General features: G+C 36.0%; 1 protein-coding gene across 1 annotated transcript in view; it reads left to right on the plus strand.

The window, feature by feature from the left end:
- chrm3a (cholinergic receptor, muscarinic 3a) overlaps window positions 1–27,673 on the plus strand; it is a 148,136-nt gene that overhangs the window by 40,751 nt on the left and 79,712 nt on the right. Inside the window, exon 2 of the mRNA XM_056476706.1 lies at window positions 10,675–10,796. The gene's annotated coding sequence lies outside the window, so the exon portion shown is untranslated. The remainder of the gene's footprint in view (window positions 1–10,674; window positions 10,797–27,673) is intronic.

The following is a 27,673-nucleotide window of genomic DNA, read 5'->3' on the forward strand; positions in this document are numbered from 1 at the left end:
GGGCCAATATGAAGTTAAAGCTGGGCTGTACCGCTAACCTATTATTCTGTGCCTGATTTTAAAAGGACAGTTCATCCACATTTGAAAATTCTGTCATCATTTACTCATCCTCCACTTGTTCCAAACCTACAGTATTTGTTTTTATTCTGTAATATATTTTGAAATCAAGCAGCTGACATTAGCCATTGACTTTCATGCGTTTTTTAGTACTATGGAAGTAGCTACTACACTGTAAAACCCAAAAAGTTAAGGTAACTCAAACCGTTTGAGGAAACCAATCGCAACAAACTACTTAAGTTCAAAAACGAATCCTAATGAGTACTGTGAACATAATCCATTTGAGTAAATGAAGCAGTTTGAGCACAGTAAAACCCAATAAATAAAGAGAACTCAAACCAACTGAGTTCTGTAAAACCCAATAAGTTAAGGCAACTCAAACCGTTTGAGGAAACCGATTGCAACAAACCTTTTGAGCTAAAAAAATAATCTATATGAGTACAGTGAACTTACTCAATATAAGGTGAAGTAATGAGGTATTTAATTAACTCATTACCTTCAACACTGAGTTTAAAACTCTTTTCAAATGAGTAGAATTAAGTTTCATTAAATTTTGAGTTAACGACACTCATTTCATTTGATAAGGTTGACTGTTGGGTTTTACAGTATAATAAATTGGTTATTACGATTCTTCAGAATAATTTTTTCAACAGAATTAAACAATAAACAATTAAACATATTTTATCCCTCTTCGGGGTGACGCTGAATAAATCCACGATCCATAGACTCAATAAGAGGCCTTGTCTTGTCATGTGACTCGCAGTAAGCCGCACTCCTCTATTAGAAATAATGAAGTTGTGCATGGAAAAGATGTGATATGTGAACGTTATACCTAAGGTATAACCATTTTACATTCTGATGAGCTAAAGTTGTTGCTCAGTAACCAATGGAAAACAAACTGCTGCTGGTTTGGCTTTGCTGTGTCTTCCATTTTCAAAATAAGAGTCCTACATACATAGAAAGTTAAATATAAACTTTAATAATTAAATATAAGGGAGGAAATCATCATTGTTGTAATCTCAAAATGCCACCTGGGGCGTGCATATTAATGATCCCATGTGCAACATATCAGTCTGTTTTGGCTGGTGATTTTCTGATGATGACGCTGCTCGTCAGGTCTGGATGACGCAGAGAGTACATAACCTAAAGTAGCTACATGGAAATCTTGAGGGCATGCTCTGTGAGTTACACAACAGTTTGTTTTGTGTTCTGATGGGGCAGGGTTTTAAACTCACCTAATTTACATGAGAATGAAGAAACAATAGTGTCTGTGGCTCACGGTACGGCCATTTCCATATACGGAACTCTTATTATGAGACTATGACTAGGTATGCCTAGATTTTCCTATAGGGCACCTTTAAGTCTGGAAGCCCCTATTAGTTTCAGCTAACCTCCTTCAACCAGGGCCCACAGAAACAACCTGCATCAGGGTCCTGCAAATTCTAGCTACACCACTGTCCATTTGCCATTTTCCGAAGAATCTTTGCTTCTACTATGCCTACTGGTGGAGAGATTTGTGATGCTTTTTGCCTTTGTTCATTGGATCTGAGGATTTGTAAAACACCAAATCTAGGCTGATAATGATGGAACTTGTGACCATAATTGGCTAATGATGCTTTGAGAAACAGCCCCTAGAACTACTTGTGGACGAGTCCTTTTATGGTTTTTCTTTTAGAACTTGTTGTATTTGCCGTGTAATATCCAAAGTTTTCACAGTCCATTCCTCCTCATCTATTATTTGTGTTCAGTATAAATGAGGTGTGAAATTTTAGATGGTAAAAACTGAGATAAACAAGTTTTTAATGCTTTTTTGCATTGTGCCTGGTTATGAAGAGCTATAAAGTGTATAAAGAACATCCACACCAGTTTTTGAATTCAGCATGCAACATTCTTATTGTAAATGAGCCACATTTCTGACCTTTTGTTCCTTGCATTCAGACAAATACAGATACAGCAATATCTTAAGAGAAAGGTACATTCAAACCCAGCAGGTTTAAGCGATAACCTGCATCTGCTATTTTAAATCTAGACATCTTGAGAAACAACATCTGCACCAGATCAAAGATGAATCAGTGTTTTAGACAAAGCCTTGTACTCGTTAACAGGGTTGTGATAGGATATTTGCCAGGAGCTGACAAGATTTGGAAATGTGTTTTGATGGAACATACCAGGTCTTTTAGTACAATGTGTATGGGCTACATTGTGTTTTGTTTCATTTGAATGGTATGAGAACAGGTGGGGTTTCTGGATTTGTAGATGCATGTCTGTGTGATGATGACCTTTTACTTAAAACCCAACTTTAAATCCAAACCAACGTCAAATTAATGACATATACAGTATGAATCAAGTCTACTGTAAAACATATTCTTCAGACCATTTTTATTAGATTTTTTTGATATGACAAAAAGTCATGACAACACGTTTTATATTACTTCAGTTATTTTGAGTAAGTTAATCAGGTTAACTTAATCAGCTATTTTTTTAAACTTGAATTTGTTAAACTAAATATTTTTTGTCATTTTGACTGATGTAAGTTGATATGACTACAAATAATAAGTTGATTTAACTAAAACATTTTAGGCAGCAAATTTTTTTACAGTGTGAGTCACTTACTGTTTTGAGGTCCGTGTTCATTTAAATTACAAAAGACAATATCTTAAATTTGTCATAATTATTTAGTTAAACAAGTGAGTTTGACAAAGTATAATTATAAGGACTGTCAAAAAATTTCTAGGTCTATATTCAATTCTATAATATTTTATAATATGCACAGCACACACTTGCTATTGGTATGCTTAATTTCTAGTCTCTTCACATTCCGTTCGGAATGGTAAAATTAGAGTAAGCAGTTTGCATTACCATGCATTTCTGTCTGTTATCTAACATTTCTACCTATGTATTAAATATTTTGCTACTTCAATTTTAACTAGACATGGGCCAGTATAAGATTCTGACTGTATAATTGTTTCATCTGTCTCTTTGCTCTGCCTAGAAAACCTCTGATTGGCCACTTCCAACTAATTGCTTGCTCCTGATTGGCCTATAGTATTTTAAAAGTCGTGACATAACTTCCTTGGTGACCATCTTGTTTTGGTCCCTTGCTTTGTGTTCTTTGAAATGTATGCATGTGCAGTGTTTTTGTACATTTTAAAGTTGTGACTACTGAGATTTGTGAGTACTGTTTGTTTTGTGTTTGCTTTGTTTGTGGTATTTTATTCTACTGGCTTGTTTGACCTTTTTGTGCCTGTTGAAATAGTTTTTGTTTGTTTTTTTAATTAAATGTGGTTGCTTGTTCTGTGAATAGTTTGTAAATAGTGTATATAATAATGGAATTGTAAGAAGTTGGATGCCATTTTCTTTGTAAAATCTTTTGACCTCTGTTTTTGTGTTAGGTAGATAGGGTAGTTAATTGTATTTTCTTTTCTTTGATTTTTGATTAGGTAAGGTAGAGGTTTAAAATAAAGGCATTTTTGTTTGTTATTTCGGCCTTGTCAGCTCCTGAATTCAAACCCCAATAAAATGGATTTCATATTTTATTTTTTGTCTTGTTTTTCATGTTGTGCACCATTCCTAGACAGTGATAAGATGATGATATTACAGTTTCACGGTTTGATTACTGCTCTAAAATAAGTTATTGTCTCTGTAAAAAAACGACAATTTTTTTTTCCCATTGAACACAATATACATTATTTTAAGAAACCTCTCTACAGTTTTGGAGCAGTAAACATGTCAGGCTAAAAAATTAAAATAAATGATTGACTTCTGCTATCTTCATTAATATCAAAAACACAGATTTCTTTACAATTTAAAAAGGCATCTTTGGATATCTTTTCTTTTTGTGGATACAAATTAGCCATTGCACTGTTCAGGTCTAAAGTTGGTCTATCGGATGTTAGTGTATATGTGTAGTAATTTGTTTTTCAGATGTAAACCTGACCAGTAGCTCTTAATGTGGATGCTACTTTGCTGCTGGAGAGACTGTTGCCCTAAATAAATCAGATAAAGTAGTCAACAACAAGTAGTCAACAACAACTTGTATACCTTGAAATGGTATAACAGCACATTTTTGCGGTTTTAAAAACTTGGTAAACCTTGAAACAGATTATCAATGCCTAAAAAAGTATTATTTTTATTATTTATTTATTTATTTTTATTTCCAAACAGTGGTAAACGTTGAAACCCGTTATCAATGCCTAATCTTAACTTAGCCCTCTTTTAACATTGTTTTGTGTTGACATTTGTGCACTCATTCTCCGAACAGCAAACCCTGCCTGCTTTAATTTGATTGGTCATCTCAATCATTCTGACAACATCAAACAGATTCTTCTCCCTTGAGAGCTTCACAATATATAACAGTCTGATCATTCACTTGACGTTAGACTATTAAAACAGATGCTTTGTCTTGTAGTGTAAATAACAAGGACACACAGGACACTCTAAATAATGAGGTGAATTCAAATAAATCTGCTTTCCTACAAGTGTCACAGATACTCGTTTCATTACAGCCGGACGCTGGCTCAGTTTGTGGTGTCATGCTCGGTTTGTTGTGTTCCATGTTCTAGCAGATTTTTGTTCATGTCTGACATGAATGAAAATTGTGTGTCCCAAGTAATTTGTCAAGCACCCTGTTGTTTACCAGGTTCATCTCATGAAAACGTATGCGTACAATCGGTGTTCAGTTGAAGAATGATATTAATTCTGCCGTGCTTTGATCAACTCATTTGTTTCTTCTTGCTCATAATTCACTAAATTCTTTATATTCTGCCTCAGATGCTGCAGATTTTACTCATGTCAAAAAGTGGTTAACAGAGGTTAAAAAATGAGAAATTTTGTAGACTTTTTTTTAAAGCAAATTAATTAAATTGTGTGCAAATTAATTAATGAGAAGTCAGCCATGATCATCATCAACAGTGCAGAATAAATTCTCACTAGACGCAGTCTTGGATGGGGCTGCTCAACAAATAATTAACCAAGTGGAATACTGGTTTAAATGAAATTTAATTAACTTAAATGTACAGTATATAAACCATTGCACACATTCACAGTACAGCAACATGGCAGCCGATTCGAATGTTATCACTCGATTAAATGGCCGTTATCAGTGGTTACCAGCTGATAGTAGTGGCCTTTTGCGCCTACTGGTAGGCTAAAAAGGCTGTTGTTATCCGTCTACATAGTGAATCAGCTATAGATCACATATGTATGCGGTCGGAAGTTAACAAAAATTATTTATATTATTTATAAAATTTCCCATTAATTGTATTTTGTTAATGTTTACCTCCACTCCAACCATAAACCCAACCCTCACAGTAATGTAAAAACAGATCTGGATCTGGAGTCTTCTCTATTAGTGTAGCTGATTAACCATGAGAATTAGTTCATTCTTTAATTTTCTTTTGGCTTATCCCTTTTATTAACACCACAACGGAATGAACCGCCAACTTATCCAGCATATTCTTTACACTGCGGATGCCCTTTCAGCTGCAAGCCATCACTGGGAAACACCCATACACTCTCTTTCACACACATACACTACGGACAATTTAGCTCACCCAATTCACCTATAGCACATGTCTTTGGACTGTGAGGGAAACTAAAGCACCCGGAAGAAACCCACGCCAACATGGAGAGAACATGTAATCTCCACACAGAAATTCCAACTGATCCAGCCGAGGCTTGAACCAGTGACCTTTTCGATGTGAGGCAACAGCGCTACCCACTGTGCCACCACGCCGGCCACCACGAGAATTATTTATATTATTTATTATATTTCCCATTAATTGTATTTTATTAACGTTTATCCTTACTCCAACCCTAAACCCAACTGTCACAGTTTGGTAAAACAGATCTGGATCTGGAGTCTTCTCTATTAGTATAGCTGATTAACCATGTGGATGGATGATAACAGGCTTCTGAACCTACTAGTAGGCGCAGAAGGCAACTACTGGCCCATATCTATCAGCAGATAACCACTGATCACCTATTCAATCAAGTGATAACATTCAAAGCGGGTGGACAAACAATGTATGTTACATTCATGTTAAAACTTAATAATACATTCATTATATGTATACATTTCAGCTATTGAACCAGGAAAATAGTTATTTAATAAAACAGGAATAACTTAATTTTTTAATTAAACTCTTTTGCATCTGATCAACACCTTATCGTAGACTTGTTCAACACCAGTTTTAAGTTTTTTGTTCTGTTGCACAAAAGAAATTGAGGTATTTTGGAATCCTGTTACCATTGACAGCAATAGAAGGAAACAAATAAAATGGTGTCAATTGTGATAGGATTCCAAAATTTTCGAAAATATCTTATTTTACATTTAAACGACAACAACAACCAAAACAACTAATATCATTACTAGTTTGGAATAAGTCAAGGGTGAGTAAATGATGGCAGAATTAACTGTTTTTAGAAAAATATCCATTTAATACATTTATATATTCATTAATTTTCCTTCAGCTTGGTCTCTATTTCAGAGGTTGCCACAGCGGAATGAACTGCCTACTTTTCCAGCATATGTTTTACTCAGCGGATGTCCTTCAAGCCACAACCCAACACTGGGAAACACCCATACCAAATTAAATTTAATAATGTTCAACTTAATTTGTTTGTTTAAATTCAGACCAAATAAATTATTTACAACTACTTAACTTAAAAACATTGAGTAAATCCAAGGAATCATGTTTGGATAATTTTTTTCAGTGTATATCGCATGACTTTGGACTGTGTGGGAAACCGGAGCACCAGGAGGAAAGCCAGATGAATACAAGGAGAACATGCAAACACCACACAGAAATGCCAACTAGCCCAGCCGGGACTCAAACCAGCAACCTACTAGATGTAAGACAACAGTGTTAACCACTGACACATCGTGCCACCTATATAAATATATATTTGAACATTTTCAATTAAATACCTTTTTATTAAATTAAAACACGGTCTTTGAAAGTTGAAAATGCATTACCGACTGCTTATTAAATCATGTTATATATTTAAAAAATTGATGATACAAAGTTCTATTGGTTTTCACATGTTTACAAAGAAATGCTGCCTATGCTGTTATTAACCAAAGAGGACAGCAATTCATTATTTCTGGCACATCATAATCTATTCAATTTGTGAGCATTATTAAGACAGCTGTATGAATGTGACTCCGTATGATAAGACCATATGCATGTGTTTTTTTAACAGTGAATGATTCTGTCATTACGGTCTTTGTTGCGTTGTATAAATTACTTCCAGTGGCCCTTTTTTCAGCTCCGTGGTGGTCCATTGTTCAGCTCAGGCTGGGTTTTAAGCAAGCGGGAGATACTCATACATTTTGCATGCTAAGAGACTTGATAGCTGATATATTCTTTGTCTCTCTCTTTCTGTTTTCCCTCATTCTCAGTTTTTATTATCCAGAGCCATTTCATTGTTTAAAAGAATCCTCATTAATACCTCTATTATTCTATTCTTCAGGGACGCTGTGGTTTGTTGATTGCAGACCCTACATAACATTCATGTAGTCAGAGAGTAAGAAACAACCGCTTTTAGACAAGACATTTCAAGCAAAGTTGAAATCGTCTATGAATAATTTTAAAAATACAGTCTATCTGTCTATATAATATATATTTAATGTTATCACTCTGCTGCTGGGGCTTATAGGCATTTTCATAAACTGTGTTTTGAGCTTTTGCTTTTCAGTAGCATGCCACAATTTCTTAAAATTCATCACACATTGTAAGGTTTGGTAGGGTTGGAAATGTATATTCCTTTACCAGAATGAGCCATTTGTACTTGCTAAATGCTGATTTAACTGATTATTTTATTATGTAATTTTCCCTCAAGATTAACATACAATGTAGAGTTTGAGGCTTAGTAGTTTTTAGCATATTTAAACATCCAGAGTAATTTGATTCAGGTTAGTTTTTTTATTCAATAGATAAACTTCATAGTAAACTTATAGTAAGAAAGGCTACTCTGCCCCATGATGTTTTATGGATTGATAAGGAGATTTTTATATGAAAACATGCAGAATGGTTCAGGATTGAGGACTGGCTCTGGCTCTGAATATAATATTCAGGATCACTAAGAGAATCAATCCTCATTAGGTGATTTAAAGGGTGAATTCAGGGCTGACAAGAAGGGCTATTAATACATTTGGCTCCCAATGCAATAGAAATGTGAACGTTTTACTTTTCTAAATTGGTGCCACGTACTTGTCACGGGAAACACTCAAGCCTGGCATTATTTATATCCTTGGCAATGTCTGACTTAAAGTTTCTTTTATTCAACCAGCAAGTTTTTTTTTGACCGGAAATGACACAGGCTTCTCCGAAAAGATGATGTGATGATGTACAAGAGGCATTATTGTGGAAAGTATTCCTATATGTAACTTTAAGTCAGAATTTGCCTGGGGTATGAATAATATCGGGCTTGACTTGAGAAAAACTGATGTGATTTGCCTTGTGTGATGGACTGCTGTGCAGGTAATGTGGAGAAGGAGTACACTGTCATTTACTCTACTGTGAGACTAACAATACATAACTAATTGAAAATCGGGAAACTTTTCCTTTTAATATCATTCATCTTTGGTCAAAATATTAGGTTTACTACTGTGTTTACCACTAAACTGAACTCTCAAAAGGTTAGTTCTTCCGAAATGAAAAATTGCAGTTAATATTTCCTCATGGTCAGGCCATCCAAAATGCACAAAACAGTAGGTGGCTTTTTGCACTTTATTAGACTTTATTAGAGGTAAATTCGCATTTTTTTACCCACTAAGTGGCCATTTTTATTTTAAGAATTCAAGCAACACAAGTTTGAAAATTGGCAGAATTTTTACTGAAGATAAAAAGTCTTGGATGGACTTTGCGGTGTAATGATGCAGTGGATTTTCTGATGGATGTCCACTCCAGGATGGAGTAGCATGTATAATTTCTTATGTCTTTGATTATTAATAAAGATGAGTATTTAAATGCTTAGATTAAGAGTTCTTAAGAGTAAAACTGGAATATTATGTGTGTCTATGCTTTTTCTGTATGCCAAATGATTTGTTTCCTCAAATCCTCTACCAAGCCAAGTCAGAGATCATGGAGACCTCTTGAGTGGATGTGAGCTCCTGAAGAATTGGAAACAACTGTTTCCTGGGTTATTTGCCCTTTTATGTGTTAAATTCCCTTAAGCTGCCAATTTGGATGTTGGTTGTACCAGTTTTTAACCTGTTTAATATGATGGCTGAGAGAACAGGACACAGCCTTGAGTAAGAAACAGATTGTATTTTGTGTGTGTTCTATACGTTTGTGGATCAGTATTACAGGTCTGGAGTCTGCTCTGAATACCCTAGTGGCTGTCTGACTTTTATATGTGACACAAAGTAATCATTGGAAGATATTGTTCTGAATTACACACATCCACATGGATTTTCTAAGTCTATTTTTTTGTTTTAACCAATCAGGTTAAAAACACCTTTTTATATGACACAGTTAATAACGTGTTTTAAGATTGTAGGCAGAGCGGCCTACGAACTCTACGAGAGTGTTGAAGTTGGCTTCTGCTGATGAAACTGCAAACTATCTTCAGTAAACTTTTTTAATTTTATCTCTGACTTCTGCTCTTCTTCATCTGACAGACTGGTCATTTTTGGGTTAAAACGGTTGGTTCTACAGTAAATTTACAGCAAATGTAATTATTTTGAGTGAACTATCCTTTTGATAGAGTCTTTCAAGATTCATTGAAATTAACCAAATCTGTCTTGCTGCTTGCTGTTATTGAATCTTACATTAGTTATTAGGAAGCATTCATTGTGTTGACCTGGTACCTTCAACGCAATCTCACATAAATTCAGAACATTTTGATTTAGTGGCTAATTCGTATTCATTTGTATAAACTCATGCATGAATTTTAGTTTGATTTGCTCATCCCTCAATGAGGGGTAGGGTTAGGGGTGGAATATGGGGACACTCCTCCCTTTAAAAATTGTATGACTTCATATGAATTATCAATTTTTCTGACTATTTATGAAATCGTTATGTTTCCTTGTGGGATTGGGCTGGTACCTTGTAAACATTGCAAAGTAATACTTTCAGAAATTGGGTAGATGCCAGTTAATAAGTTTAAAACATGTAGTTTTAGTCTGATAACACAGTTTTTGCATGCATCAGACTGTCAGCGAATGATCTGCACTGTATGCCATCTACTGTAGAATCCCAATAGGACTTGAAGAGTAAATGCTGATTTTTGAGGCCTTTTGGAACAACAAACACAGTTTCTGTGTAATCTGGCCACTTGAAGACAGATGATTTGTTAATCTTTCAAGCCGCTCAGAGACACTGTAGCCCTCCGCTCATTCTGTGGCTTCAGCGGTCCGGGGATTAAATCCAACAGCAGCCTATCACATATTTGTTTATACGCTTTGGATGGAGCAAGTTGTTTCAGATTTGCTAAAGTTTGGAATTCTTGTCAAGCGCCGAGCCAGTGTCAGCTAAAATTAAACTTCTTTGCAGATCAAAGTTTGCATTTTTCAGTTGTTGACGTGAAGGTCTGAATACAGATAAGAGAGTGATTCGTTTTTATTCTTCTCGGGATCAAACAGGTCAGACTGCGTTTGTTTGTGTGCTGCAGGTCCGGGGCAGTATGAACCTGTTTGATGTCCTGTCTCCATGTCAGCACAAGTTTCAGGTCGAGGATCGTCTAAACCCTCCTGTCAGAAGGTGACCAGTCTGACCCAATCCAAACTCTACAGGGTGAGTGAGCAGAATTAATGTCCTTCCACAGTGCTGTTAAAATACAGTTTAAATGGCAGCATAATTTAATCACTTCAAATCCTAGTGGAATGATTTGATGTTTAATATGGGATACTTATTGTTGGTTATGGGGGGGGGGGTAGATTTTTTTAATTGATTTTCCACATGAGAGGCCATACAAAATTCTCCAGATGTCATTTACTGTAGAACAAATAGTAAATTCACTTTCTGACCTCATACATCACCACCACCCCTGACCCCCAGTGGCGCCAAAGGTCCATGCCATCTTACAAATAACATTGCAATCAAGATCAAAAGAACTAACAGAAATGGTGTAGATTTAAAAAACTAATGACATCATGAATAAATGAATAAGGTACAGTCTGCAATATGTGTCAACAGAGAATAGAAGATTCAGGTTGTACGCTGGAAAAAAGCTTTCATTCAACCAATTAAAAAAATAAGGGTAATGGTTCACATCTAAATTTTATCACTTGACCCAATGAAAAATAAATAATTTGCCTTTAACAGTATTTTTCTGGCTCTATGAGAACAATTTTATATAACCTGGTGGAAGGTACAAAGCATATTTGTCTTGTTGAAGAAAGTGAATTCATTTAAATTCCCCCTTTGTTCTAAACAAGAAGATAGAGCTTTAATCAAAACAACAATTCCCATAAAATGTTTATTCATCTAATTAAAAAAAATTGGGTAATGGTTTCACATCTAAATTTGATCACTGGAGCCAAAGAAAACTAAATCCTTTGAATATCTCTGTTGTCAGCAGTCTGGCAGAATAAGCAGGTAGAAGGCAGCACTGTCAGTTAACCTTTTTATTCTGAGCTCAGAACATAAACAGCCCTTAACAGGACCATACCACCGGGGTGCTTTCTTTACACACTACCCTCGTTGATGGTGATGGCCAATATTTTATAAATAAATGAAATATTGGGCTTAAATCACATGCCAACTCAAACAAATAATATGCATAACTATGTTTTGCACTTAAAATATATTACTTGAAATATAAAACAAATAATATTCAACTGAAATAAAAGGGTCATTTTTAATTGTGTAAGTACTGCTTGAATTTCTTTTGTCAGTGTAGCACATTATTTTCTGCCATCTATAAGCCTTTCTGTCAATTTGTCTGGTGGAATGAATTTGATGGGAAAGGATGATAATGAACACAAACTGTTTTCATTTACTTTGTGCTGATTATTATCAAAACGCCATTAAAGGTCATACATGTTTGATTGAAGGAAATGTTATTGAGAGAGACTTTTTATAATTCAGTTGTCATGTTATTTAAATATTGCTTTGATTTCCCCAGTGTGCATTTGTGTGTGTGTTTTATGTAGACAAAGGCATATTTTTGTGCGCTTGTGTACTTGTATGATGTGTTCTCATGAAGTGAGCAAAAAATATTAGGCCTTAAATTTTGGCTACAAATTTGATTTAATTGTGTTACATTTATCATGAAAAAAGCACAGTCAACACATTTTCAGTTAACAGTGAAAATGTCATTCACATACGCTTTGCACTAGTGTTTTATTATTTAATATTTTTTAATTATTTAATTTGATTTCAAGCTGAATTTTCAGAATCATTATTCTAGTCTTCAGTGTCACTTGATTCTTCAGAGATAATTTGATATGCTGATTTACTGCTCAGAAATGTATCATTCACCTTATTCTTTCTTGTAAATACTGGTAAATTATAGCATTTATTTGAATAATATTAGGAACAGATCTACCAAAATTGTAAACATATTTACTATTGAAGTCCTCATTAACCGGAAGCTGTGACCATATTTTTTTTCATATTGTAAAACAGAATATTAAATGACAAAACAATGGGCATGGCTTGTTTTTACTACTGCAAGCTAAATGGATGTAGTAAAGTATGCATTTTCATTCAGAAAGATCATGGAAAGTGTTTAGGGAGAGTTATTACAACCTAACAGACACCTCACATTTCTGTTTGTTGTCAAAACTGATAAATGTTAGCCATGCCATAACAAAATCTTATGGTTATTTTTGATTTCATGGGAACTTCAAATGCATTTTCATCAATTAAGTACAACCCTGCTAATAAAAAAAGCAACAAAAATAAATCCGGGATTAGTTTTGAGGAAAGTTTTAGCTTAAATAGTTTGAAGTTCTGCTTAGTTTGATGTTTAGTTTTAATAATTTTTGTGCATTTGTAGGAGTAAACGCAGATGTCTAAATACTTTTTGGGGCCGTTGCACACACTATTTTTGCATTTGTGCCTGACTGATGAAAAGTATGCGGTAACATTAATATGCAGTTGTGTTTAGATCCACAGCAGCAGTTGGTCTCGCTGTCAGAAAGGTCTCTCTGTCTCTCTCTGCGTGGGTTTGCTGGTTAGCAGCGTGACACTGAAGTCTTTAGAGCTTAATTATGGTCCTGTCACATCGACAGAATGAAACGATTCGATCTCACGTTGCAGTCATTGAATATGAACATCAAAATCGACCCATCATTAATACCATATGAGGTGCATGAATTTACATTGAGCGAAATATGTGTGGCGGATGACAGGAGGAGATGAGATTTATAACTCTCTAGATGAATATGGATTGTACATAATCAGAAATATAGCCTTTTGCTAGTACAGTAATCATAATACAGTGATGGCATGGGACTTATCATGGCATTAAAATATTGACATTTAAATTTTTTGTGGTATTTCAATGTTATTTCAAGGTGCTTAAAGGGATAGTTCACGCCAAAACTGAATATGTATTCATACTAAACCTCAAATGGTTCAACCTCAAATTCCATAATTGAAAAAGTACCATGGTTGTCAATGGTTACCAGTTTTCGACATTTTTCTTTGTTCAACAAATAAACTAATAAAAGTTTGAAACAATTGGGTGATGAGTAAATAAGGCCAGAATTTACATTTTGGGTGAACTGTCCCTTAAAATTCATTCATTCATTTTCTTTCATCTTAGTTCCTTTATTCATCCAGCATATATGTTTTACACAGCAGATGCCCTTACAGCTGCAACCCAATACTGGGAAACACCCATACACTCTCACATTTACACACATAGACTACGGCTAATTTAGTTTACTCAAATCACCTATAGCGCATGCCTTTGGACTGTGGGGGAAACAGGAGCACCCGGAGGAAACCTACGCCAACATTGGGAGAACATCCAAACTCCACACAGAAATGCCAATGCCCCAACCGTGACTCGAATCAGCGACTTTCTTGCTGTGAGGCGACAGTGCTAACCACTGAGCCACCATGCCAGCATCCCTTAAATATCACAGCATTTCATGTTCAAAATGTCATTTTTTTATTTATTTATGCTGGTAGTAAATAGTTTTGTGTGGTAGTGTTTTATTATTGTAGTCTGAGATTTAATGGGGACATAAACTGCCTTTTTGGTTTACTTTGTGTTCTCTGTATGCTCGCATATAATGTTACCATGATTTATAAACCAGAAAACATCATACAGTAATTTAGAAGTAATAGCTACTTTCTGGCCTGTTTTGACCCCCCTCATCAGAACACACAATATTTTCTAACCTTTATTTAACCAGAAAAAGACTCTCTGAGATTAATAATCGCTTTCACAGGACTGTCCTGGCCAAAATTAAGCAGCAAGACAGACTTTACAGGACAAAGAACACTTAAAACATTTACAAATCATAGATTCACCTTCCATTTTCTGAGTGATTGACTTAAAATGATCAAAAGACTTCTCAATTTTTTTTGTAATTTCCAGTTGGAGCTACATGCATAAATGCTTTCTTACCCAATTCAGAATTTACAAAAGGATCAGAAAGAGTATAAAAAAATCTGAGAACAGATGAAATATTTCTCCAAAGTTTTCTTTTGTAAAAGACGGCAGAGGTATGAAGCCAATGTCCCCAAGATGGCCTTGTAAACAATCAAATACAAATGCATTTCTCTGCTAGTCGACAGAATGTAGAATAATGAATTGAAGGTTTACAGTCCGTTCTAAATCTTGGAAAATAATGTTGCGTATTGTGCATATGTTTGAAAGGACAGTTGTTGCTACATCCTGTATAGATGGACATTGCTGCAATGTAGACTAACAATGCATTATATAAATTATATCAGTAGTACATATTAAGTTAATAACAAACAAAGCCACAGTGATCATGTAATCCAAACAGTTACTGTGGGATCCAATATTGTCTGGACATAATCATATTTTAGTTTCAATGTTACAAATTCCTATCAAATTCTACCTTGTTTGTAAATGAAGCCATGGTAAAAATAAAGTGAAAAAAGGAATAATTTCCAAAGTATGCACTCTGAAACTTCATCAAAGTTAATTGTTTCCTAATATTTGGATCAAAAACTTGCTCTGCATTGCATCTTGTTGTCTGCAGAGCATCTTTATTATTTGGTTTCTCCATAGACTTGTGTTTGCTGCTCTTGTTTTTACTACTACACCGCAATTTAGGGGTGAAGCTAAACAGGCAGTGATGTAGAAGAATGTGTTGATATTCTGTGGAGGTGGAGTTTAGCCACACTATTACATAATAAAGGCATTTATTCCACAAGTTGTCAGTTGCTTGTCAGAAGCAGATTGGCTTCAGTATAAGCTGATTTTTACCATCTACAGCATGTTTTTATATTATATGAATTCTTATATGTCAAAACATCAAGGGAATTTAGATTTTTTAGATGACCCTTTGAAAAGTGTTTTCTGGGTTAATGTGTGATTCTCTCAAACAGTAATTGAAGGCTTTTATAAAGTCACTGAGGCCACATTGGTGCCACATTCAGTCATATTATGAGCTTTGTTTAGTGGAGAATTAGAGAGTATTAGACAGAAATTGTGTTGATTATTAGCACTTGATTAGTCAGGATAAAAGCACACCCATTGACATTGCAAAAAGCGTTCTGTTTTTCAGCTTTTAAATGCTCTTGCAACATGATTAGTGCATAAAATAACAGGAGGCCTTTTCTAAACATGTCTAATCCTCTGCCGCTGACCCTCGGTGAGAATCAGGCAGATTATTTTGCCCATCTTGGTTAGCTCCAAATCAGTTTTTGAGAGGCTGTGTTATGTAAACATTTGATTTGGATGGATTGCTTATTTATGAATTTAAATGACCAGCGTGGTCTGTGTATTCACAGACAAATCAGGGGTCTGTCAAAATGCATTCAGTGTAGTGTCACTCACGCTGACATGACATACAAGTAATGCAAAATATTCTCTATCCAGGCCAATTCCCCAATAACTAGCCTGTGTTTGTGTTGTCTGTGGTTTGGGGTGCAGTGGGCTGAGAGATTCATATATTCAAATATATCATTATCGATACAGGTCATTATTATTTTGTTGTAGATCATTTAAAGTCAGCTAACATCATGGTGGTTTTAAAATAGACTTTAAAATGAGCTATTTACATTCAGGTTTCTGGTTTAGTAATGACTTGTGGCACTGAGTGCGTTAAGCAGTAAATAAATGGTGATTCTTATTTAAATTTCCTGGAAAAAATTTATATTAGAGTTAGAAAGTTTCATTGAGAATAAAACCGCTCATTCATTCATTTTCTTTGGCTTAGTCCCTTATTTATCAGGGGTCATCACAGCGGAATGAACCACCAACTATTTTGACATATGTTTTACACAGCGGATGCCCTTACAGCCACAACCCATGAACAACCCATACACTCTCTCATTCAAACACACTCACACACTACGTGCAATTTAGATCATCCAATTCACCTACAGTATATAACGTGTTTGGACTGTGGGGGAAACCCATGTGAACATGGGGAGAACATGCACACTACACTTAGAGATGCCAACTGGTCCATCCATTTTTTGTTTTTTAAAAACGATGTCTAATAGATGTCTAAACATAGTTGTCTTTGCTAAAACGACTAAATTGGGGCTGTCAGTGAAAATCTAATGAACGTCTAAGAATAGGCCAAAACCAGACTAGTCATCAAATAAACAGAAATGAATGACAACACATATAAAGTCTGTCTAATCTGTCTATGTGACAGCTAGTCTAGTTTTGGACTATTCGTAGACATCTATTAGATTTTCACTGACAGCCCAAGTTTAGCCTTGTTTTAGCCAAGCTGTCTACGTTTTAGATATTTATTAGACGTATATTAAACACAAAATTGTTTGCTGGGGACCTTCTTACTGTGATGCGACAGTGCTAACCACTGAGCCATCGTGCCAAACAGCTCTACTTGTTAAATTATGCAAAACGTAATTTAATTATAACATAATTTAATTTTGCATAATGTAAGAAAATAATATTGTAAATACTCTAATTTTGCCATTTAAAAGCATAGTTCAACCAACAATGAAAATGTACCCAATACTCACTCACTTTCAAGTGGTTCCAAACTCTAAAGATGATATTTTAAAGAAACCACTGACATCCATAGAAGGAAAACAAATATTATGGAAATCAAACGTTACAGGTTTCCAACTTTCTTCAAAATATCTTCCACAATGCACAACAACAAAAAAATAATGTACTTTTGTCAAAGCACATAATTTTTTTGTTGTTGTGCATTGTGGAATTATACTGTATGTTTCCATCATATTTTATGTGCACATTAAAAAATGCATCTGACTTAATTGAGTGCGTACCTTTTTATGCATATTTTTAGAAATAGCATCTAGATTCATTCATTCATTTTCTTTTCGGCTTAGTCCCTTTATTAATCTGGGGTTGCCACAGCGGAATGAACCGCCAACCTATCCTGCATATGTTTTATGCAGCGGGTGCCCTTCCAGCTTCAATCCATCACTGGGAAACTCACACACAAACACTACGGACAATTAAGCTTACCCAATTCACCTATATCACATGTCTTTGGACTTGTAGGGGAAACCGGAGCACTTTGAGGAAACCCATGCCAACACAGGAAGAGCATGCAAACTCCACATAGAAACGCCAACTGACCCAGCCAAGGCTCGAATCAGCGACCTTCTTGCTGTGAGGCAATCGTGCTACCCACTGTGCCCCCATGACGCCGTTTTTAATTGAATATCCTGAAAGAAGATAAAAACATAGCTACTATAATACTAAAATAACACCGTTATTGTTCTTCCAAAAACATTCAAACCCTCCAGACAACAGACTCCCGACCCAGTAAAGTTTGATGTATTCTTTGCGCTACGTGTTTGTTTGTTTAGTTTAGTTTTTGTTTTGGTTGCTGTATCATCCAGCGCTGGTTGTAAGCCCATCTGTCCTGACCACCTGCTCCTGCCTGCTCTCTTCTATTCACCAACAGCATTGATTTGCTTTTTGTGGAGTTCTGTTTGAAGCTTCTTTGAGTGTTTCTCTTCATCTGCGTCTTATCTTCCACATTGTCCATGTTTGTAAGATACGGCCTGAACTTTCAGCAGAAGTTGCCTGGTGCTTCAAAAAGATAAGACTGACATGTATCAGCTTTTTTTTTCTGCAGGATTAAGGCTTTGACACAGAGCGATGTAAGCTTGCTCTCTTTCGCCTCCAGTTACTGACAGCATGAAGACCAAAACCCCCCCAGCATTACTCCTCAAATCTGAAATAAAGCTCTGCCATCTGAACACGTTCTCATTTGATATACACAGACCTCCCTCGCACCTGTCTGGCTTTTTCAGGTGTGTGCGTGTGCATGTGTGTGAGGGTGAACGTGTATGTGTGTGTGTTTGTGTGTTCATCTTCTATCAGGGATTAATTAACGCTCTGAAAGGGGAAAGACTGGAGGGAGGAGGAGATTGTCCAGTGTAAAGAGGGAAAGATGGATTGCGATGAGTGGAAATGTGCAATAGAGCAGGAAAGAAAGAGGGCGTTGAGGCGTTGAGTCTCCGCTGGATTTAATTGGCTGCTTTTACAGACTGGAGGCTGTTGGTGTTGTACCTGCCTGTCATCCTACACACTCAGGAGTGAGTAAGCTTTAAGTGTGCAAAGGTGACATATGTGCGTGTGTGTATATGTGTTTGTGTGTGGTTGCTGTTTACAAACGTAATGCATGGAAGTTAACTCAGAATGACTGTATCCGACAATGTGAATTCACCAACATAGGCTCATTCTCAAAACGTGACTACGTTTTCAGAATGAGCCTGGGTTGGAAAACAAGATTATTTCACTTACCCCACCGGCAGATGATTTCCTTAAAACAAGCAAAAAAAAAAAATGTTGGTGCCAGTGGTGTAGTGGTTAGTGCGTTGACATGTGCACTTCGGTGCTCTCGACGATCCGAGTTCGATTCCCGCCTTGCGGTCCTGTGCCGATCCTTCCCCTCTCTCTGCTCCCCATGCTTTCCTGTCAATAATCTCTACTGTCCCATGCATTAAAGGTGGAAAAACCCCCAAAAAATTATATAAAAAAAAGCAAATAAACGAGACAAACCAAAGTAAGAAAAGCATTTTTTTGCATCAAGATTATTCAATTTCTGTACCTGAATACTATGACTCCCCAGAAAACCATCAAATAGAGCTATTCAGACTATCTTCTGAACCTGTATTCATATCGAAGTATTTAAATAAAATATCGCAATATCAGATTTTTCCAATATCATGCAGCCCTAGTTGACATAATACAGTAGTAAAACAGTGTTTTCCTGTTTTTTTAATTATTTATTCAAACAATTTATTTTCACAAGATTGATTCAGTTGGAATGAATGCTTTGCACGTAATTGTCATACTCTATATTGTTTGTAGTTCATTGTGATTCCCCATGTTTCCTCCTCTTTCTGATTGACTAGGGGTAAATACTTTTTTTCTTTGAGAAGCTCAGAAACTCATTTGACTTTCTCTGGTTGATTGGGTTCAGTCATAAGCAATTGTATCACAGAAATTCATGCATAATACCATACTTTTGCCCTACTGGCCCAAAGCCACAAAGTCACTGTTGAACCTCAGGCTTCTCAACCAATCACATCACAGCTTTCTTCTGAGCATGACATTATATACACACACACACACACACACACACACACACGCACACACACACACACATGCACGCACGCACACACACACACACACAAACACACACAAACACAAACTCCATAAAATATTATCACCACCGTTGAAATTGGTAATTATGGAAAGAGGGGAATAATTTTGGTTTATCTATGTCAGTCACGCTCGCTCCGCTCTGTCTTTTGGCTCGGACAGGAGCTGCGGAGCAGAGCATTTGCCAGGAACGAACGCGTTTCTAACAGAGCGGGAATAATCACATTGAACTGCCGGCCTGCATGAGTAAATAGCATTGAACAGAGTGTGCTGAAAAAATGTGTTTACTAAATGCCTCCAAACGCTTGGATTATCTGAGGGTAATTCTGTCTCTTGCAAAGATCAAGTCCTATTTATCAGAGTTAATTGCTGCTCTACTGTATATCATGCTAGACCAGATTTATACTTTTTTTTTTTTGAAGGGAAATAAGTCTTTTGTTTTTGTCATTGATAAGCAGTGTTGGCTTTAGTTCATGATTGTTTTATGTGTTTGGCTTTCTCAGTGATTGTTCTGGTTAACATGACTCCATTTTATACCACAACTGTGTTAAGTATGTGTATTATAATAACATTGCATATTACACAGTACATCCAGGAGGTTGTTAACAGCAGCCCAACCTGATGACTGATGGCTGTTGCGTAAGATTGAAGGTCTTTATTCTGTGAAATTAATCATTCTGGATGTACATTATCCTGCTTATTACATTGCTGCTTGCCACAAAACCTAAACATTAGATATTATATTCTGATGTCATTACTTTACTGTGAATTAACAACCATAATGTATTTAAAGTCATTCCAAGTCTATGCAAAATTTAGCATTTTAACCAACAGTAGAGCTACACATAGGCCTAATATTATTATTGTTGTTTTACCATATGTTTGAGAATTGACAATAATAAATGCCTACTCATATTAACCTTTAGTTTACATCTACAGAATCGTGAGAAAATTATGATTTTGAGTTTATCCAGAATCGTGCAGCCCTAAACAAAGCAGTTGTTTTTGCGGAATAAAGCCCTTCAGTCTTTTAAAACTGCTTCACATCGGTTTGATGATAAGCCTGCCTGGCTCTATTCTGTGATAACAACTGCCTGGATATCAATACATATGGATTTAGTAAATTAATCTTATTTCAAACCGAAAACAAGATTGTTTTACTTATACCTTTGGGAAAAACCCATTTAACTTTAACTTATTATTTCTGAAAGCAAACCACTATGTATTTTTTATTTACTTGTCTGGAGAATTCTTCTGGAGTTTTCAGAATTGTTATGTATTTGGACTAGAAACAAGACTAAAACTCGTAAAAAGAAAAGAAAAAAAAATTTCTTGTAGTGCATGTTTGTGAAATGGGGATTATTTTTGACAACATTACCATGAATGCAAAAAAAAAAAGGTTTTAACAACATAGTTATACAGCAAATATATGTTTAGAACATCTGTTTATAAAGGTTGCATATGAAATAAGAACATGAACGACATGAAAGAAAGGTCATACCATCAAAGCTGTGCAGCACCAGAGACATCCAGCAGTCTCTGAGCATCTCATCTGAATATTGTACACATCCGTGGACGTCTCGCAGAACATATGGTAGGAAGCGAAGCTGGATTATTCATTTGAAATGAGAGACGGACGGATAATGGTCTGTGTGTGTGGTAATTGAAGTTTCTTGAGGCATAGAATGGAATCTGCTCTGAATGAGCTCATGTTTTGCCTCCAGAGGTAAATTCTTCATCTTCACAGGTGCTTTCACCTGCACCTGTTATCTTTTCATCCACTTGGATGGATTTCAATGTGTGTGTATGTGTGTGTGTCTCTCCCTCTTTCTCCTCATATCCTCTTTTCCCTATTCACACTCTGGACACACTTTGACAGCTGCTGTAGTGCAGCTGAGACGATTGTGTTTATGTCATAAAATCTTTAACAGAAGGACATTTTTATGATAAGCATTCAATAAATCTCTCACTCAAACTACGTCAACTCCACGTTGCTCTTTTTCGTGCTTGGTTAAAGTTTAAACCAGTTTATTCTGCCTTTTTATTCGACATCACTCCCTCCTCCCTCCTCCAGAGTTTTTATCTTTCTGTGTTTTGTCAAAACAGCTGCGGTATTGTGTAATTAATTTGAAACACTTTGTCAGGTCGCAGAACAAAGTTTGACGCAGTGAATCTCCCTCTGGATGCGCCTTCTTTTGATCATCTCACATGTGAGTGAACAGGATTTCATAAAGCAGGGGCAGTTGTGAATTACGTGACGCTGATGTTTGAGTTGGATCGAAGAGTTTGTCCGGGGTCAGTTGGTTCATTTCGTTCTCAGGGTAAATGAACAGGTCGCTGGAGCTGATGTTGGATGGTTTTTGTCTGCTGTGAAGCGGGTGAATTGACACTCATGGAGCAATGCTCTTCGGATACAGTGACCTTTTTGAGCTGGACTGTACTTTTTCTCCTGAAAAATGTGCTAGCCACCTCTGATGTACAGATGAGCCTGTATAATTTGTATGATGGGATTTCTTAAAGGGTCATAACCCCCCCCCCCTTTTTTTTTTTTTTTTTTAAGTGTACATCAGAATGAAAAGAAGCAACTTAAATGGGTGTGGAAAGATGATGAAGTGAGCAAAAGATGAAGGTGGCCAGTATTTTACCAGTATTTAGAGAAGACATGCAATAAAATACCATTCTGTGCAACTACTGTTTATTAATGAAAATGTGCTTTCTATGTAGCGTCAAAGCTAAAAATGTGTTATGTGTTAAAGTGATTGTGAAATATCAAACATGTTCAAATTTTGTTTACTGTATGAAGCAAATCTAAAACTTCTGCAGTATTTTCATATGCTTTGGTTCTCAAAAAGCATTTATTTTTGGTATGATTAATGTTGAAAACATGTTTGCAGCTTGATATTTTTGGAAAACTGTAAAACATTCTGCAACATACCGTACAGTAGGCTCATTTTGAAAACGTACCCCTCTATACATTTCTGGAGATCACAAATTATGTAGCAAGAATGCTACGGGGTGGTATGACGCCATTCCTTTCCGTTCTACCAGCTGATCGCTTGCCTCTGTATGAACAGCTATCCTGTTGTTACCAGTTTGTCCAGTCAATGTACGTCGGCGGACTTGAGACACAGAGAGGAGTTGACCATCATAATGGGGTTTGAAACTGTTCCAGAAAGCGGGTAAGACAAAAACAAAAGCCAAAAAATAAATAAAGAATTAAATAACTGGGTGAAAATGTGGTAAAATCTGAAAAATCAGGCGAGGGCTTTTCTTCTTCCGGATTGCTTTTTAAAACTGTCAGTTGGGGGTAGGGAAGTGGGTGGGCGGGTCAATCTGTGCTTATGAAAACACCATTGTTGAAATGGGTCAGACGATTGGTCATCAGGGCGATAGCTGCCTCTGGTGGATTTACGCCAGAACAGCAGGTGCAAATGGCACTTGCGAGAGAAATTTGAAATCTTAAAAGCATAAACAGCGGCCTCTGGTGGATTCGCAAAAAGTTCCTGGGACGTATTTGGCACTCTCCAGAAATGTATATAGCGGTTCGTTTTCAGAATGAGCCTGTGTTGCTGACATTCTTTGATCTCAAACAAGTTCTTGAACTTGAAGCTATTCTTCTGGTCAATTTTAACAAATTTAATGACTCATTGCTCAATGTTAATGTTTCAACAACAACAAAAAATGACCCTAAACCTTTAAATATTAGTATACATTCATAATTATTATTATATGTTTGAGCATTTATTAATATTAATACAATACATGTATTGTTCATTATTTACTAACTAAATTACTTACTGCTCTTTTTAGCAAATGCATTGGTAACACTTTATTTTGATGGTCCAATTGAGTATTATGTGGAGTCCCACAAGGCTCGATTCTGGCACCTCTCCTGTTCAACCTTTATATGCTCAATCTGAGCCAAATAATGAGAAGGAACCAAATCTCTTTTCACAGCTATGCTGATGACACTCAGATCTACTTAGCCTTACAGCCTAATGACTACAGCCCCATTGACACCCTCTGCCAACGCATTGATGAAATTAACAATTGGATGTGCCAAAACTTTCTTCAGTTAAACAAAGAGAAAACTGAAGTCATTGCGTTTAGGAACAGGGATGAGGTTCTCAAGGTGAATGCGTACCTTGGGTCTAAAGGTCAAACAACAAAAAATAAGGTCAAGAATCTTGGTGTGATTCTAGAGTCAGATCTGAGTTTCAATAGTCATGTCAAAGCAGTAAGTAAATCAGCATACTATCATCTCAAAAACATTACAAGAATTAGATGCTTTGTTTCCAGTGAAGACTTAGAGAAACTTGTTTATGCTTTTATCAGCAGCAGGGTTGATTACTGTAACGGCCTCCTCACTGGCCTTCCCAAAAAGACAGTCAGACAGTTGCAGCTCATCCAGAAAGCTGCAGTCTAGATTCTAACCAGAACCAGAAAATCAGAGCACATCACACCTGTCCTCAGGTCTTTACACTGGCTCCCAGTTACATTCAGAATAGATTTTAAAGTATTATTACTGGTCTATAAATCACTAAATGGCCTAGGACCTCAATGGCCTATTGCCTTGCCTTACATTACAGTTATGCTCACTGAATACAAACCCAACAGATCACTCAGATCTTTAGGATCAAATAAACTAGGAATTCCAAGAGTTCAGTCAAAGCAGGGTGAATCGGCTTTCAGCTACTATGCCCCCCGCTGCTGGAATCAGCTTCCAGAAATGATCAGATGTGCTCCAACATTAGGCACATTCAAATCAACACTGAAAACATCTGTTTAGCTGTGCCTTTACTGAATGAGCACTGTGCTATGTCCGACAGATCGCACTATTATGTCTTTCTTTTCTTATTCATTCTTTTAAAACCTGATTTAACACATTTTAATCTGTTTTTATCTGGTTTTAATTATTTTTATTATTAGTTTTTTTTATTTTCTTATACTTGTCTTTTTTATTCTTGTTTATGTAAAGCACTTTGGATTGCCACTGTGTATGAAATGTGCTTTATAAATAAACTTGCCTTGCCTTGCCTATTAGTAGACTGTCTGCTTAATATCTGTTGATACTGCTCCTGCAACAGACATTTAACTGACTATAAGAAACTTTGCGAGTACTTGTCAACTTACACTAACCCTAACCCCAACCTAACAGTCTACTTATAATCTAATGAGAATTAGTTGGCATGTAGATGCAATGTAACTTAAATTCAACAAACAGCCCATCAAAATAAAGTGTGACCAATGCATTTTACTCTTATATAATTTTTTATGTGTAACCTAACCGCTTTCGATTCTATGCTGCAAGCCCTGCACCAGTGACATCTGACAGACAGAGGATCTCTGTCCTTGTAATTTAATATTAATAGCCGAAACCACTGTTTTCTTGACAACTCACAGAGTGAAAGCTACAGCTGCTGAAAAAGAGCGTTTCAGGTCACTGCTTGAAAATGAAATGCCTGATGATGGCACGTAGACAAAATCCAATGCTGAATTGAAAAACGTTCTTTTTTTTTATAAAATAATGCAATGAGTGGGTAAATCATTGAAGGTATTACAGTACCTTTCAGCACCTGATATTAGATAGCCACTCATTTTTTTTTATCATGGAGTTGTAATTTGATTTTGGGTTGCAACTGATATGCCATTTTCCTTGATAATTCTGTGCTGAAAGACTCATTTATGTTTCATGTGAAATTATTTCCTAAATGGTCGTTCCACCACAGCCACTCATAAACAGATGCTTCACCCCCGCTGCAGTTCAATTACATTATATCACACTTTTTCTTTTTTCAACCTGGCTTTGGCTTGAGTGCAACTCATGTCAATAATGATCATTTTAAAAACTTCATCTTACAGTATAATTGATCTGAAATTGAGACATGTTAAGTGATTTTCCAGTGATGTCAGCTGATCAAGCTTATAAAAATGCTTCAACAGTGTAATGACTAACAGTTTTATTGTTACATCTATCATAAAATATCATAAGAGTCTGTATCGTCTTGTTGTCATGGAGAAACAGTAATTAGCCTAATGACGGAAAGGAAGAGATCATGGTGGAAGGCAGACAATTACTGCATTATGCTAATGTGAACTAAGATCATAATGGCAACTAGCATTGAGTAGAAATATCATTGTTTCCTTCTAAATATCTCTGACCGGCATTAAATGTCTCCCCGCCGTAATGACTGCTACACGCTTCATTAAGCCTGACCACAACAACATTAACTTTTGCCTTCTTAATCTGTGCCTTACAAGGTTCAAGCAATCTTGGATACATGGAGTAAAGCAAAAAAAAATGTACAGGCTAAAATCTGAATATTAGAATTATTTCTGAAGGATCATGTAGCTGAAATGATGCTATAAATGCAGATTTGATATCACAGGAATAAATTATACTTGAAAAGATATTAAAATTGAAATCAGATATTTTAAATAGTTAAAACATTTAAGAATTTTATTGTATTTGCTGTGCTTTGGATCAAATAAATATGGGCTTGGCGAGAAGAAGAGACTTAAAAAAAAAATAAAACAATTTATTTTGCAAGCAAATGTAACCTAAATTACAGTGCAACCATTGTCTTTGAAGTCTGTGTGAAAAAAAAATGCAATGTTTATTTTGCTAGAGCATATTGTTATTCTTTTGGTGAACAATTAATCTGTGCAAGATAATCCACTGAAAAAAACACATTTGTTTTGATAATCTTTAACAAATCTGACCATCTGCTTTCATATTTAGAGTGGTGGTCCTTCTCTGTTGAGGTCAGTTTGATGGCTTCAGCCTCAATATTCTTTACCACACCCCTCTTACCATTTGTTTCCTATGAGGGAATGATGCAAAAAAACTCAATTAATCAATTACTCACTTATTCAATATTCCGTTTCAGTTGGAAGTACATGAACAAATCTAAAACAAAAATCTCATTAACTTTCAGTTCACATGGATTTTAAGATATGTATGATTTTTTAAAGGGTGCTTTCACACCTAGACTTTGTTTTGGAAACCTTTTTTATTTACCCCATTAGCGCAATTCGTTTGGAATATGTGAATCCAGCAATCAAGCTCAGATGCTCGATCGATCCGATATCGCCTGAATGAGGTGGTCTCGGCTCGGTTGAAATGAATTCTGGAGCGGATTGATTGTAGTGAGAAAGCAATACGATCTAACGAACCAGGCTATATCACAGTGCATTATGTATATGTAATAGGCATATATGGCTGAATGAGAATTATGAGTTGGTGTGGGATGTCATTCCTACGGGTAAATGTGCGTTTCATGTCAAATACGATAAGAAAGCAAGCTGAACCCCATTAGGGAAATTGACCGAACTGCAGTCTTGGCCTGTAATGCATAATTATGTGTATGTCATGTGTATGTCGGTGACCATGTCTGTGGGTGTCACCATTCAAAATTAAAGCGCAGCTTTTCACTTCTAATGTCTTATTGCTCATTGTTATAAATTAAATAAGGATGGCTGAGCAGGACTCTGAAAAATAAACCCTGAAACTCTGACCAATGTGAGAAGAGTTTACTCGCATGTGACTTATTTTAGCCATTTTGGTCTGTTTAGAAACTTTGCTATGTGAAATCGAACCGCACCAAGAGCAAATTGCAACATTGTTAAATTTTTAATCCCTGTTTCGGAACAAAACAATCGATCTACAGGTGTGAAAGCGCCCTAAACAATGATTTGGTTGAAAATATTTTATAATATGTATTTTATGTTTTATAGATTTCAGGATAGTTTAGCAGCCATTTGAAGGAAGTGATTACCGGTAAACATAAGCAAAGCCTCATGATTCAGTTACCATTTCATATTTGTTCCATTGTCTGAAAGCAGAAAGAGATACATTTATGCAAATGAAAGCAGCTTTATTGGGAATTTG

The sequence above is a fragment of the Danio aesculapii genome, chromosome 17, assembly GCF_903798145.1.
Source record: "Danio aesculapii chromosome 17, fDanAes4.1, whole genome shotgun sequence".
NCBI classification, from domain to species: Eukaryota; Metazoa; Chordata; class Actinopteri; order Cypriniformes; family Danionidae; genus Danio; species Danio aesculapii.